We start from the raw sequence: 16,878 nt of genomic DNA, 5'->3' as shown, positions 1-16,878 counted from the left end.
TTGAAAAAGGCCATTGTTCTTCAAATGATAGATACACTCAGACATCCCCAGCCTAAACTAAGGAATATTCTGGAAGGGGCTTTTGACTCTAGGGGGTGCTTTACTTTATTTCCGGTGACATGTAGGGCCTCGGGAAGCAGCACTACTTCATTAGGTGGCTGCTGTACTTGCTAGGACCAAAGGAAAAGACTTTGGCAAAAGGGATCTGGGAAGGATTTAGAATACTACCTTACCTTTGCAGTGGAATAAAATAATTATTTCCTTGATTTTGTTTTCTTAATAAGTACCTCGGGAAGGGCTAGTTCCTGGCATATCTGCTTTTTTCACATTTGAACAGCCTTAGTCATTTAAAAATAAAAAAGGAGAAAAATTATCAAAACACGTCTTTGGTTCCATGAACTCGAATAGTGGGCTTAACCCATGAAGCTTGGTTCCAATTCTGTCTTCAAACTACTAATTTACTGTCTTTCTATTTCTAGCCACATCTATCACCACCAACCCAACCCCACCCCCGCCAAAAAAAAGGATAAAGTTCCCTTAAGTGGGGAAACTTCAGTTACTCGAAAACATTGATTGTCATTCTTTCTCCAGGTATTCAAAAAACAAACATTTTTTTCAAATGTTCATCATTGTGGCTTCTGGGATAAAGGGCCTGGCAACAGAAAAGTGCCAAGGCCCTCAGGTGAGCTGCTGAATCCAGGGCCCCATCCTTGGCTCTCATGGAATATTTATGGGCTACGATGGCATAAGAGCAACACAAGGCAGGAAATGAGATCAGCAACAGAAGGGTTAACAAAAACATTCTTCACTAAACTGTAGGAGTCACATCTCTGCAACCCTCAACCTTTGCCAGTTTTATTTGCATTTAGGAGATGGTGTCCCGTCATGAGGGAGTCTGACCCTAAGACCTTTCACTTGACCTTTCTCCGCTAATTCTAGCAATGTGCTATAAGACTTTCCACCAAGGGGCGGCCAAAGGTGGAACGGCCAAGTAGAAATTTCATTTCCCAACCGGGGGAACATTTCAATTTCTAGGAAATCAATTGAGCTTCTATTAAAAACAATGACACATCTATGTGCTTTCCACAAATAGGTTGTTTCCCGTTGGAAGGCAGAAAGCCACCCTCCCCTGAGCCTCCAGATGAGCCCTGATTTATCCCTTCTGCACCAAAAACCTTGTGAGCTGAAAGGTCAGGCAGTTAAAGATTTATGCTTTGTTTTATAAGATTGCTCAGAGAGAGACTCTTTTCCCTCTCTTGTTTATTTTTTATCCTCCCCCCGCCTGTTGTCCGTTTTTCTGCCTAAACTAGACCATGGAAAGGGAAATGGGAAAATGTCCTGTAACATGAGCCCAGGAGTTGGCAGGATGTATGAACCAGTGAGGGTAACCTCCTGTGGCCAGCCACCACCAGCCACCCAGAGAGGGGCACATGCATCACTGTGCCTTGTCAATTTTTTTTAACCTCAGTTCTGAACTGGGATTTATTTGGCAGATGGATCTGGCTCTCCCTGGGCCCTACAAAATGATCTGTCACTGTCTCCCCTGATAACCTACAGCAGTCCGTAATAAAGTCAGCTTGCCAGGTCTAGCTAATGGATGCCATATCTTAGATCACGTTAGGTCTTTTCATTTATTAGATTCCCATCTTGGGCTGCCCAGACATTTTTTAAAGTACATACCCCCATCTCCCACCCAGGACATCTATCTGAGCAGGGCATTGTGCAGGGTGAAGGCTAGGTGTGTTTATCACTTGTTCACTGGTTGTGCTCTTTTAATGCCCATTCTTATTGACATAGTAACATATAGGGAAACAACCAGTCCATAAACTGATATGCGAAAACTAGGGGGAAAAAAATCTTCAGAGCCTATACATTTTTAACCAGTATGTGTCTTATCAACTTCATTTGCTTCTCCCCAAATCTGTTTTTTTCCTGTTTTATTTAATAATATCATCATGACCATCTGAAAAGAGCTAGAAATCCTTCAGTGTGCTTTGACCGTTTTTTTCTCCTTTATCCTCATATCCAGTCAGTATCCATATATTACTGACTGAGTTTCAAAATGTCCCCTGCTTCACTGCAGCTTTCCACCATCTCTCACTTGGATTATTGCTTTTTGATAACCTTGGATCTGACCTTCCTGACTCTGGTCCTTTCCCACTACAGTTTATAACCCTCCTCCATAGGCTATGGGTCTCAACCCATCACACTCCTCTCTAGAGCCATCAATACCTACGTTTTTATTTCTCATATAAAGTCCATATGTTTAGAATGGCATCCCTTGTGCTTTATAGATACACCAGTGCCCCTGCATCCAGCATGACCTTTCACATCTCCATACATTTATTTCAATAGCTCCCTCTGTCTATACTCCCTTCCTTAGCTCAGAAAAAATTAAAAAATAAACAAAAAATAAGCATTTCTTTTTCAGGATCCACTTCAAATGTCATATTCTCCACGAAGCATTCCTCAACACCTCACAGAAGAATTAATCTCTCCTGCTCTCTTTTTTCCCTGTGATGCCTCTTTATTCATTCTGCAGGGAAGCAAACATACCTCTGCATTACCACAACTTGCAATTTTCTATATTGTTTATTTTGTTTATCTGCAATTTGTTTATTTTCCCCATGTTAGATGATGAACTAACATCATCAGAGCATATCTCATTTATGTCTCTATCCCTAGCAATGGACTCAGTGTTTAGCCATTGAGACTAGAATACTCTGATCAGCTGCAGGAGCGTATCAAATAATTTAATTAGGGCCTGAAGTATTTGGCGTTGTGAAAGATTGGTTGAGAAGAATTTTATAGCTGTAGCCTACAACATTTTCTAAAGGCTTATCTCAGTCAGGTTCAGGCACTGTTGCTGTTGCTTTTTTTTTTGGCTTCCCTATATCCACTGTATCTTCTTTAGGGGAAAGTACTCTGAGTTCTTCAGGGCACTTGCCAGTCCCTCACTGTATACACTCTACTTGAGAGCAACTCGTTTGCCCCTTTCCTGCTTGCTCATTTCTGTTCCCCTCTAACCTTAAAAGAACTTAATTATAGGAATTAGATCACTAGGCAATTTAACCTAACTCCTGACTTATGCTCTCCTGAATGCATACCATGTCTTGCCTAACCTGTTGATTCTTTTCCTAGATAAAAATAAGCAAGAATGGAGAATTAAGCAGTTATCTGTTGATGGACATTTGGGTTGCTGCCATATCTTAGCTATGGTAAATAATTATTGTAAATAATTCATATTATAAATATAAACACGGTGGTGAATGTATCTTTTTGAGTTAGTGTTTCGATTTTCTTTGGATATATACCCAGGAGTGGAATTGATGGATCATAAGTTAGTTCTATTTTTAGTTTTTGAGGAACTACCATACTGTTTTCCATAGAGGCTACACCAATTTGCATTCCCACCAACAGTGTGCAAGGGTTCCCTTTTCTCCACATCTCACCAACATTTGTTATTTGTGGCCTTTTTGATAACAGCCATTCTGACAGGTGTGAGGTGATATCTCACTGTGGTTTTGATTTGCATTTCTCTGATGAGTAGCAATATTGAGCATATAATCATGTTCCTGTTGGCAATCTGTATGTCTTCTTTGGAAAAATGTCTATTCAGGCCTTCTGCCCATTTCTTAATCAGATTGTTTGGTTTTTGGTGTTGAGTTGTATGAGCTGTTTATACATTTTGGATGTTAACCCCTTATCGATGTTATCATTTGCAAATATTTTCTCCCATTCAGTAGGTTGTCTTCTCATTTTGTCAATGGTTTCCTCTGTTGTGCAAAAGTTTTTAAGTTTAATTAGGTCCATTTTGTTTATTTTTGCTTTTATTTCTTTACCTCAGGAGACAGATCCAAAAAAAACATTGCTACGATTTATGTTAAAGAGTGTTGTGCTTGTGTTCTCTTCTAAGAGTTTTATGGTTTCAGGTCTTATGTTTAGGTCTTTAATCTGTTGTGAGTTTTATTTTTGTATATGGTGTGAGGAAATGTTCTAATCACATTCTTTTACATTCTTTTACATGTAGCTGTCCAGTTTTCATGGCACCACTTACTGAAGAGACTGTCTTTCTCCATTGTATATTCTTGCCTCCTTTGTTGTAAAGTAATTGACCATAAATGCATGGGTTTTTTTCTGGGCTCTCTATTCTGTTCCATTAATCTATGTGTCTGTTTTTGTGCCAGCACCAAAACAGCTGTTTTGATTACTGTACAGCTGTTTTGATTACTGTAGCTGTTTGATTACTGTACAGCTGTTTTGATTACTGTAGCTTTGCAGTATAGTCTGAAGTCAAGGAGCACAATACCTCCAGCTTTCTTCTTTTTTCTCAAGATTGATTTGGAAATTTGGAGTCTTTTGTGGTTCCATATGAAATATAGGCTTATTTGTTCTAGTTCTGTGGAAAATGTCATGGGTATTTTGATACAGATTGCATTAATCTGTAGATTGCTTTGGGTAGTATGAACATTTTAATAATATTAATTCTTCAATTCCCAGAACACCAGTTATCTTTCCATTTCTTTGTATGATTTTCAAATTCCTTCACCAGTGTTTTGTAGTTTTCAGAGTATAGGTCTTTAACCTCCTTGGTTACATTTATTCCTAGATATTTTATTCACTTTGATGCCATTTTAAATGAGAATATTTTCTTGCCTTCCCTGAGAGTTCATTATCAGTGTATAGAAAAACAACAGATTTCTATATATTAACCTTGTATCCTGCAACTTTACTGAATTCACTTATTAGTTCTAATATTTTATAGGTGGAGACTTTAAGGTTTTCTATTATAGTACTATGGAATTTACAAATCGTGACAGTTTTACTTCTTTCCTTCCGATTTGGATGTCTTTTATTTCTTTTTCTTGTCTAATTGCTGTGGCTAGGGCTTCCAATACTATGTTAAATAGAAGTGGTAACAGTGGGCATTCTTGTCTTGTTCCTGACTTTGGAGAAAAGACTTTTGGTTTTTCACCATTGAATATGATGTTAGCTGTGGGTTTGTCATAAATGGCCTTTTTATGTTGAGATACAGTCCCTCTAGACCAACTTTGATGAGAGTTTTATCGTGAATGGATGTTCTGTTAAATGTCTTTTCTGCATCTATTGAGATATCATGTGATTTTTTATCCTTCCTTTTGTTAATGTGGAGTATCACAGTGATTCATTTATGAATACCGAACCATCCTTGCATCCTTGGAATAAATCCCACTTGATCATGGTGTATGATCCTTTTTATATATTTTTGAATTCAATCTGCTGATATTTTGTGGAGGATTTTTACATCTATATTCATCAGAGGTATCGGCCTATAATTTTTATAGTATTTTTGTCAGGTTTTGGTATCAGGGTAATGGTGGTCTTGTAGAATGAATTTGGGAGCGTTCCATCCTCTTCAATTTTTTGGAATAGTTTGAGAAGGATAGGTATTAGCTCTTCTTTGTATGTTTGGTAAAATTACCCTGTAAAGCCATCTGGTCTTAAACTTTTGAGGGCTGGGAATTTTTTGTATTACAAATTCAATTTCACTACTAGTGATCAGTCTGTTCAGATTGTCTATTTCTTCCTGATTCAGTCTTGACAGGTTGTATGTTTCTAGAAATTTTTCCATTTCTTCTAGGTTGTCCAATTTGTTGGCATATAAGTGTTCACAGTATTCTCTTATGATTTTTTTGTATTTCTGTGGTATCAGTTGTTATTCTCCTCTTTCATCCCTTATTTTATTTGTGTCTTTTCTTCTTGGAGAGCCTGGCTAAAGGTTTATCAATTATGTTTATCTTTTTTTAAAAAACAGCTCTTAGTTTCATTGATCTTTTCTTTTTCTTTTTTCTTCCCCCCTTTCTTCTGCTGATTTTGGACTTTGTTCTTCTTTTTCTAAATCCTTTAGAAGTTAGGTTAGGTTGCTTATTTTTTTCTTGTTTCTTGAGGTAGGCCTGTATTTCTATAAACTTCCCTCTTAGAACTGCTTTTGTTGCACCCCATAGCTTTTTGAAAGTTGTGTTTCCATTTTCATTTGACTCGTGGTGTTTTCTCTTTGATTTCTTCATTGAGCCATTGGGGTTTTTTTTAGTAGCATGTTATTTATTCTCCATGTGTTTGTGCTTTTCCCATTTTTCTTCCCCAAACTGATTTCTGGTCTCATACCATTGTGGTCGGAGAAAATGCTTGATATAATTCCTATCCTTTTAAACTTGTTGAGACTTGTTTTGTGGTCTAGCATGTGATCTATCCAGGAGAACATTTCTTGTGCACTTGAAAAGAATGTGTATTCTGCTGTTTTGCATGGTATGTCCTGTAAGTATATACTAAATTCAACTTGTTTATTGTGTCATTTAAGATCACTGTTGCCTATTAATTTTCTGTCTGGATGATCTGTCCATTGATGTAAGTGGGGTGTTAAAGCCCCCCACTATTATTGTATTATTGTCAGTTTCTCTCTTTATGTCTGTTAGTATTTGCTTTATATATTTTGGTGCTCCTGTCTTGGGTGTATTTATGTTAACAAGTATAATATCCTCTCTTTGTATTGATCCCTTTATCATTACATAATGCCTTTCTTTGTCTTTTTTTTTTTTAATTAATTTATTAATTTATTTATTTTTGGCTGTGTTGGGTCTTCGTTTTTCTGTGCGAGGGCTTTCTCTAGTTGCGGCAAGCGGGGGCCACTCTTCATCGCGGTGCGTGGGCCTCTCACTACCGTGGCCTCTCTTGTTGCGGAGCACAGGCTCCAGACGCGCAGGCTCAGTAGTTGTGGCTCACGGGTGCAGCCGCTCTGTGGCATGTGGGATCTTCCCAGACCAGGGCTCGAACCCGTGTCCCCTGCATTGGCAGGCAGATTCTCAACCACTGCGCCACCAGGGAAGCCCCCTTTCTTTGTCTTTTATTATAGCCTTTGTTTTAAAGTCTATTTTGTCTGATATGAGCATTGCTATCCCTGCTTTCTTGTCATTCCCATTTGCATGAAATATCTTTTTCCATCCCCTTACTTTCAGTCTGTGTGTGTCTTTAGCCCTGATGTAAGTCTCTTGTAGGCAGTGTATTCAAAGGTTTTGTTTTTTTATCCATTCAGCCACCCTATGTCTTTTGATTGGAGCATTTAGTCCATTGACATTTAAAGTCATTACTGATAGGTATGTACTTATTGCCATTTTACTACCTGTTTTCTGGTTGTTTTTGCAGTTCTCTGGTCATTTCTTCTTTTTGTCTCTTCCCTTGTGGTTTGATGATTTTCTTTCGTAGTATGCTTGCGTTCCTCTCTTTTTGTTTTTTGTGTATCTACTGTAGGTTTTTGATTTGTGGTTACCAAGGGGTTCATATATGTTGACCTACAACTATATCTGCTTGTTTTAAACAGGTAGTCCTGTAAGTTTAAACACATTCTAAAAGATTTACATTTTTACTCCCCTCTCCTACATTTTGTGTTTTTGATGTTATATTTTACATCTTCATGTTTATCTTACTGATTATTATAGTCATAGTTAATTTTACAATTTTTCTTTTTTTTAGTCTTCATACTAGTTTATTTAAGTGTTTGATTCTCAACATGTATTACTAATTTGCCTTTATTAGTGGGATTTTTCCTTTCCTATAGATTCTTACCTCTTATCACAGCCTTTTCTTTTCCACTTAGAGAAGACCCTTTAACATTTCTTTTAGGGTAGGTTTAGCACTGATCAACTCTTTCAGTTTTTGCTCATCTGAGAAGTTCTTTCTCTCTCCTTCAATTCTAAATGATAATCTTGTTGGCTAGAGTATCTTAGGTTGCAGGATTTTCCCTCTTAGCACTTTGAATAACTCATGCCACTCCCTTCTGACCTGCAAAGTTTTTGCAGAGAAATCAGCTGATAGCCATGATTCTTTGCTTTCCCCTTGATGGCTTTAGAGTTCTGTCTTTAACCTTTGCCATGTTAATTAGTATATATGTTGGTGAGGGTCTGGTTGGGTTCATCTTGTTTGGGACCCTACGAGCTCCCTGTACCTGGATATCTGTTTCCTTCCTTAGGTTTGGGAAACGTTTGGCCATAATTTCATCAAATACATTTTCAACAACCTCCTCTCTCTTCTTCTTCTGGGACTCCTATAATGTGAATGTTGGTACACTTTATGTTGTTCCAGAGGTCCCTTAAAGTGTTCTCGTTTTTTAATTTGTTTTTCATTTTGCTATTCTGATTGGGTGATTTCCATTATTCTAGCTTCCAGATCATTTATGTGTCCTTCTGTATCACCTAGTCTGATGTTAATTCCTTCTAGTGTGTAAATACACACATTTCATTTAAGTTATTGTATTCTTCAGTTCTGGCTGGTCCTTTTTTATATTTTTTAGTTCCTTGTTAAAATTCTCATTTTGTTCATCTTTTCTTTTCCCTAATTTAGTTAGCATTCTTATTAATACTTTGAATTCTTTTTCTGGTCAATTGTTTATTTCTGTTTCATTGTTTTATTCAGGAGGCTTCTCTGGTTCTTTCACTGAGACAAATTCCTCTGTCTTCTCATTTTGCTTAACTTTCTCTGTCTCTATGAAATTAGGTGAAACGGTTACCTATTGCAGTCTTGAAGGGGTATCCTTATGTAGGAGCATCCCTATATAGTCCACGTGTGCCCAGTGGCTTTGGTGGGAGAACTGGATTTGATGTGAACACACAGTCACTTCTTTCCTCAAGGTGTGCTGACAGCTATCACCATGGTAGGAGGTGGAGCTGGAGATGAAGGGGCTAGGGCTGGAGCCAGGTATGAGCCAGAGTTTCCCCACTGCTCAGTGGCCATCACCACTGTACTGGGGGCAGGGGTGGGTCCCAGTTTGCTTGATCAGAAGCCTTGAGAATCAGGTCCACACTGGCTCCATTCCCTTTATGTAGGTGCTCTACCCCCTCCCAGCACCAGCATCCTTGGCCCAGAAGGGAGCAGTGCTGGAGCAAGAAGAGCTGATGTGGGCACTCGGCATGGGTTAGGGGTTGGGCTGTGGCAGTCCAGCTGGGGTCAGAGACCTGGACTTCTGACACACTGCCCGTGTAAGTGTCAGTAATGGCTGCCCCCACTCTTCTCAGGTGCCACTTCAGGTCTGAGCCAACTCTGCATCTCACAGCTATGCCCTCACCCCAGTGCGGAGCTATGTCATGAAGCAAGTGGGCCTGGCAGGTTCCCTCAGCTCAGGCTGGGGCACAGCAGGAGTGGTTTTGGAAAACCGGACAGCCACTCGTGTAGTTTTCAGTCCACCCTCTATGCCCTGCTTCACACACTCCTCACGTGTGGAGTCCAGGCTTCCCACAGCCCTCCTCTTAGTGCCACTGGCCTTCCAACCAGCCAAAGGGTCTCTACTTCCCTGTGTCAGATCCCAGGGCTGGAACACCCAATATGTGGCTCAAAGTACTCACTCCACAGGGAAGATTTCTGCATGTTTATTCTTTTTTTTCCTTTGAGTCCTCTCCCAGGGCCACAGATCCCACACTGATGGCTTCTCTTCCCTTCCTACCCAATTCTGTGTTGATCTTTCTTATAGCCTTGGTTATACAGGAGTCTTTCTGCCAGTTTCCAGTTATTTTTCAGTGAGAATTGTTCCACATGTAGATGTATTTTTGATGTGTTCGGTGGGGAGGTAAGTTCTATGTCCTCCTACCCCATCATCTTGATCTCCTCCTACAATAGTAAATTCTGATATGAACCAACTTCAGTTCAAATCCAGGTGCTATTATAAACTAGCCGTGTAACTATGCGAAAAATGCTAAAATCCTCTGTGCATCAGTTTTCTCATCTTTAAAATGAGTATAATAAGTGTATTATCATCATAGGAATGTTCTGAAGATTAAATGAGATAATACATGTAAAGCTTACAATATATTGCCTAGTACATAGTTAGCCCTCAGTGAGTGTTAACACTTTTGGTAATGAGAATTATGATGATGATGGTGATGATGATGATGATGATGATGACAATGTTGATGATTGTGGTGATAATGTCCTAATTTTAATGGACTTCTTTAGAAAGTGAATAGAGAAAGGATGTTCTGTATTGTACTGAATACATTCTCTTTCTCAGTCACCTCTATGCCATGAAAAATGGCAACATTGAAGGAAAAGCAGACAGCAATAAAAGAAGTCACCTTCTCCAATCTGAAGCAGTCTTACTAAAAATTTTCAACAGTAAGGGGAATGATGCTAAGATAATGGGAAATCTTCTCTAAAGTGAATCTAGGCATCCTAAACTAAGTAAGACTTTTCAGTCTACTCTAAAACATCTTTTACCTTCTCAATACTTTTCTTTGACTTAGCATTTCTATCTATTTTTATGTTTACATGTTGATGTTTTATTCCACTGTGCTCTAAGCATAAAGCTTATGTATAAAACTGATGGCTGGAAGTCCTACTTTGGACGCTATTTTCAAGATGCAGAGATCCAATTTCAAGCACACAATAACAGGAGACCCAAGGCCTAGGTCCTAGTCCAAACTTTGCCATCCATTTCCTATGTGACCTTGAATAAATTCCTTAATTTTGGGGGACCTCAGTATTTCCAAATTATAAGTTGGATATAATTAGGCTTGTAAAGGATGCTTCTTTCAGTGCTACAATAAAATCAAAAGGTTGGTTGTGGTTCCTGTTTTAAGATAGCTTTGCTATTCTTGGTCTGCTCACAAAAAGCTAAGAGTCCTGCCTTGTTCCTGAATCAGCTTCCAAGCTTGTAATATTTAAAAAGAAATGTCCATTCATGTGAATAAGACACTTAAAGTCAACTTTAGTGTAGGCAACTGGATGTATCCATAGAAAAACTGACCAATAAATTGAAGTTTTTCTTCCCTTCCTTAAATAAACCTGCGAACTGCCCACATCCTTTGAATGCAGTTCTACAAACGGTTTTGGAGACCAGATGTAGAATAAGCATAACTGGAAAGAGGAAAGATGAGGGAAAGAAAAGTAAAAGGGTGCAGGAAAAAAAAGAGAAGATAGAAAAACTTCAAAACAAAATAATCCATCTTTTGCCAAAGTGTGGTCCTTAGACCGGCAATACTGACACCACTTGAGAGCTGAAATACATACAAAATTTCAGGACCTACCCTTGATCTACCATATGGGATGGTGTTGAGTCAATGGAAATATCTTTTTCACCTGCCAGTGTACCCATCCTCTAGCTGTTATGAGAGTTGGCTGGTAAAAACTCACAGCTGGCCCTTTATCTAGAGAGTTAGCCTTGGCTGAATGGGAGCTTCCTTACTTGAAAAGCTACACAATATACACTCAAACTACTCCAACCCAACAAACTTTAGTTAATAATTAGCTGATATTAAGGGGCAAAAGACTCATTCCTCATCTTAGGGTGACACTAACTTTTTGTTGTAATTTGTGTTCCAAAGCTTCCCCTGGGTTCAGACTGAAGCTAGCCTTTAGTTGAGACTACATTCACGATTAGCTTTTATGCCCTGCTCTATCAGGCATCCCTCCTTTTCTCCTAAGAATACTCCTTCAGTAAGTTACTCAAACAAGAATCCCCATCTCAGGCTCTTCTTTAAAGGAACTCAACCCAAGTTGGTTTGTATCAGAGTAGGTCTGAGAAGCAGAGAGAATTTGCAGTTGGATCCAACTTGCCAATTGGATCACTTGTGGTAGGTGGTATTGCCAATCTCTGGGATGCTGTGCATGCGGCAGCATGCAACCACTAGGACTTTCACTTGAGGAGAATGATATGGGATGCAGGTTGACGGGATGAACTAACTGCTGCAATTTCTCAGGCATTGAACCGATATGGGGAAATAGCAACTATAAAGGCTGTGAAAGTGAGTGGCTCTTGCTAAGTACCATTGATTTACTGAAGAAAGAAAATGATAGGCTCAGAACTCTTAATAATTCAAAGCAAAGTGTGGGTAACAGAGGCCTCCTTGGTAGCATTCAAAAAGACTCATCTCCTGAAGCCAGAGGGCAGAAACAGCTGAAGACGAGACACAGAACTTAAGTATAATATTGGCAGAACTTCAGAGAATTCTTGGCCTAGGCAAGTCTCCTATGACAATACCGGGCCCAGAGAGGGGAAAGAGTGGAACCTTGAGATTTGAGATGTAGACATATGGGTAGATGAATTTGTGAACCCTGTATCCTCAATATCTCTGAACCCACTAGGCCATCAGAAGTGGCCCTCTCCTTTTTGGAAGAGAGATCACCCCACCTTTTCTAAGACTGTTCAAAAGACTCAAATGAGGCAGGTGTCAAACAAGACAACGAATGACCTCCCCCAAATCTGCTCTCTCCTCACTGCCAGGGCACCAGGCCCTTATGGACAAATCTCAGCATAGCCAGTTTGGAGAAGTGCTGGACCCATTAGGGACTAAGGGATTATGCATCAAAATTGTTATAGGACTTGGGTAGCATGCACTGGCAGGAAGCAGGAGATTGTACCTGGAAGTGAATCCTAAGGGTGCTGGATCAAGAAGAGTGGAACATAAATCTGGATAAAGGAGGATTTACAATATGAGGGAACTCTCTAGTGATACAGGACTTAACTCCCTTCCAAGATTCCTAAGTGATGATTCTAAAACACTGCTGGGATGAAGCATGGTAGCTTGGAAAAAAACAAAAAAACAACAGCTGACATTAAGTTAGAGATACCATGGAAAACTATGAGAAAGAGCTCAAAAGGCTCAGAGAACAGAGCATTTTAAAATGCTTCTATTACATACAACTGGAAAACCCACCAGCTGATCATTTTCTTCAGGAGGGCCCAGAGAGCACTCCATTTATTAAGACAATAAGGGATGAACTAGGGAAGAACACACCAACATCACTGCAATGCTCAGCAGTGCCTGTCCTCTGTGGGTTGAAATGGTAGGAGAGATGCCATCACAAAACTGAGTTCCCTAGAAGCAATGGGGATGATAGGATTTTGGAATAGCATGATTAGCAAAACATGAATGGCAGCCAGAAGGATCTGACTTGAAATGATCTACAGAGATGACTCAAAGTCATCTGCCCAGGGTACTGTCAAATATATATAAGAATAGGTAAACAAAAGGCAGAGGTTATCCTCCCTGGAAAGTCATGAATTTTTGCCCAGTTTTAAGACTGAAGTCAGATACAGAGCCCATTGACTGAAGGAGCATCCAGGTCCAGATGATGAAGATCCTTATAGCACCACAGCAATTATATATTGATACAATAGTGATTCCCCAGTCCTTCCCCAGTGGAAGCCATAGCCATTTACTTGGGTAATGGCCCACTTGGGAAAGGGGAATACCCAGATCTTTCAAGGCCTGGTAGATATAGGGTCCAAGTTCAATCTGACGCCACGAGACCAAAAAGTGCTACCTTGACAGCCTCCCCATTAAATCGGGGTATAAGGGGTTCAGGAAATAAAGGTAAATCCATAGAGTTTTGACCCAGGTCCATCTCACAGAGGGAACTATGAACCCACATAACTGTCATTTCCCCAGTCCCCAAATGTATAATTCAAGTGAATATATTTAGCAGTTGGCAGAAACTCCACATTGGTTCCTTGACCTATAGAGTAGGAGTGGTTGTAGTAGGGAAGCCAAGTGGTAGCCCCTGCAACTGTCCCTTCCCACCCAGAAATTAGAGTAAACAAAAACAATTATCACTTCACAGCACAATAACAAGATCAGTGCTACACTCAAAGACTTAAAACATGCAGAGGTGGTGCTCCCCACCATATTCCCATTTCATTTACCAGTCTGGTCCCTACAAAATCTGGTTGGATCCACTGTACCAAACGTGATATCTTTATTGGAGAAGATTAACAGAGCCTCCAGTATACAGTATGTGGATATTGGACTGGCAAACCATAACTCACAAAAAAGAAAATTAGAGCAGTTTATACTCACATGGGCTATATACACTCACTGTCATATCCCAAGGTTATGTTCTCATGTTCTCTGTCATACTATAGATCGAAGGGACCTGGACTGTGTAGGAAAGAACAACTGTTTTCCCTCTACCTATGTGGGGTTCACTAACTGGGGCCCAGTAAATTAGATTGACAAAAGACAGATAAACAAGAGAAAAACAAACAGAACCTTATTAACATGTGCATCACACAGGCACCCTGGGAGCACACGGAGATGAGTAATTCCAAGGGGTGGTTAGAGCTTGGGTTTATATAGGATCTTAACAAAACAGCAATACTTTAGAGAAGTGACAAGACAAAGGTAAAGAACTTTGAGTTTCTAGGGGCAGCATGCTATGGGAAGGCAAATATATGGGGAAACTAATGTTAGATAAGGGCTAGTTGCATAATTTGTTTTGTAGAGTCCTTTGGTAGCATCCCTGGGCTGAAGAGGGCCTAGTGTTGTCTCTGGTGACTAACGTCTGTTTTTCCTGGTAGAAAGGGGAAAGGGGACACCTTTATAAATTTGTGTCCTGCATTTAGGCAAGTAGTGGAAGGACAGAGAGTTTTTCCTGTATCTTCCTCTTCTCAATTGCCTTCAGGTCAAAATAATCCTATGCCAAAGTGGTATATTTTGAGGTGGCATATTCTTCTATCTTTCAACTGTCTGGATATTTTTTGTAAATTAATATTGTATTAATTGAAGCTGATGATCAAAAAAGTGGCAAATGCTTTGGATGCCTTGGAAATGTACATGTAATCCAGAGAGTGGGGAAATGCCTCACATTTCCTACTGCAAAGAATGAAACCCAACCCTGGATAGGGTTCTTTGGGTTTTGTAGGCAGCATATTCTGCATTTAAGAATACTGAAACTACTGATTCACCACATTGGTTTGAAAGCTGTTAGCTTTGATTGAGGCCCCCAAAAAAGAAAGTTCTCTGCAGCAATTCAGGCTGTGGTTCTAGAAGTGCTGACATTTGATCTCTGTGACTCAGCAGATTCCATGATACCAGACAGATCTGTGGTAGAGAAAGACACTGTATAGACCCTTTGGCAAGGCCCAATAGGCTGGTCACAGCAGAAACTCCTATGATGTGGAAGAGAAGTCATGCCACATGTAGTAAAAATCTATATAAGACTCAAAAAACAGGTCTTGGAATCCTTTTAGAAACTGCACGTCTGACCTTGAGAATTAAGTGACTATATGGCCAGAACTACTTATCATGAACTGAGTGCTTTCAGATCCACCAAATCATAATTTGGGGCAGTTCTAACATCAATCCATAATAACATGGATGTGGTATATCCAGAATCAGGCACAAGCTGGTCCAAAAGGTACCAATAAGGTGCATGAACAGCTGCTCAGAGCCCATGTTTCTCTGGGGCCTTTTCCTCAGCTCCCACTTTGACCACATGGGCATTTTCTATGACTAAATGATGGGAAAAGAAATACACAAAGCTTGATTCACAGATGAGTCAATTTAGCAAGTGAGTGCAAGCAAAAAATGAATTGTCACTGTACCACATCTTCACTCAGGAGAAGCCCTGAAAGAATGTCAAGGGAAAAGCTTCCCACTGGGAAGAGCTTTGGACACTACAACAGGCAAAACACTTGGAATGTAGAGAGAGTAGACCAAGGTTAAGACTATACACAGACTCATGAGCCAGCAGAAATAGCTTATCTGCATGGTCAATGACTTGGAAAAAACTAGATTAGAGGACAAGGAGGTCTGGGGGATTGGCAGGTAAATGGACCTTTGAAAGTGAGTACAAAGTATGAGCACCTCTGTATCACGCATTAATGCTGAGCAAAGAGCATCTGCTATAGAAGAGGCATTCAAGTATCAATACCTAGTGGACCACATGACTCAGCAAGTCTTCTAATCTTTGTCCTTGACCACCCATTATCAGTGCCTCTTGCATAAGACTCAAAGAGCTGTGTGGTGGCAGAGATAGAGGCTATTCATGAATCAGATAGCAGGATCTGTCTCTTACTAATGCTAATCTAGCTCTTGCCCTTCTGCATATCCCACCCAACAACAAAAGAAAACAAAACTAGGACCTCAAAAGAGTACCACCCTTCAAGAAAACCAAGCAGCCACTTGTAGCAAGTTGACGTTATGGAACTTCTTCCCCCCCCCCCGCCCCCCCCAATTGGAACAGCCATTCATCATCAACTGGAATTAACACATATTACAAGTGTGGGTTTGCCTTTCCCAACCACATGCTCTTAGCTAGCACCATTATCCAAGGGCTGACAGTGTCTGAGCTACAGTGTCTGTAGCTCAGAACAACATATTTTATCTAAGAAGGCCCAGCATCAGACACAATGGTTGGTCCCACTAACCCTCTTACAAGTTTTCCCCCAAATATGGCCAACCAAAATGCTAAAGAAGCTGTGTTTAGAAGGCATGAACTTAATATAGGCAGCAAGTGAAAACAGATGCAAGGAATTGATAGTAATGAATACTTGTGGTTTCCCATCCAGATGGCCTCTATTAAGCAATGCACATGTGAATTTTGAATTACAGCAACTCATGGCTGCCCCCATCTCCAGAGAATTGCCCTTGTCCAAACAGGAGTATCTGAACACTGGTGTGACTAAAGATGTGAATAGGACATCCCTAAGTTGTACCAAGAGCACAAACATTTGGCAGACATACATGATTCCTCAAAATATTTGCACAATTATGTTTTAGGATGATTACTGGCAATGATCAATTCATCAGAAATATATGTATGTATCACCAAGTTATCATAACTTCAGGTAAATGACATATCTCAGAGACTGTACCTATTTCCCCTATTTTATAAATGCTTATACACACCTAAGTAGCCACACACTTTCTATTGGTCCTTTAATGAATGACAGCATTTTGATCTTCTTTCCTTTGTTGAGTGAAACCTTGTTGCCACCTGATACTGCATTTCCAGATAATAACAACTTATAAAAAACTGTAAAAAGAAAAAATAAAAGCAAGTATCAATGGTGGAGTGAAATCTATGCTTTCCATGGGAAAACATGCTTTTGAGAATTGTAAATAGTGTACCACA

This window comes from Eubalaena glacialis, chromosome 9 (assembly GCF_028564815.1).
Source record: "Eubalaena glacialis isolate mEubGla1 chromosome 9, mEubGla1.1.hap2.+ XY, whole genome shotgun sequence".
NCBI classification, from domain to species: domain Eukaryota; kingdom Metazoa; phylum Chordata; class Mammalia; order Artiodactyla; family Balaenidae; genus Eubalaena; species Eubalaena glacialis.
The sequence above is the reverse complement of the archived record's forward strand: the minus strand, read 5'-3'. Positions refer to the sequence as shown.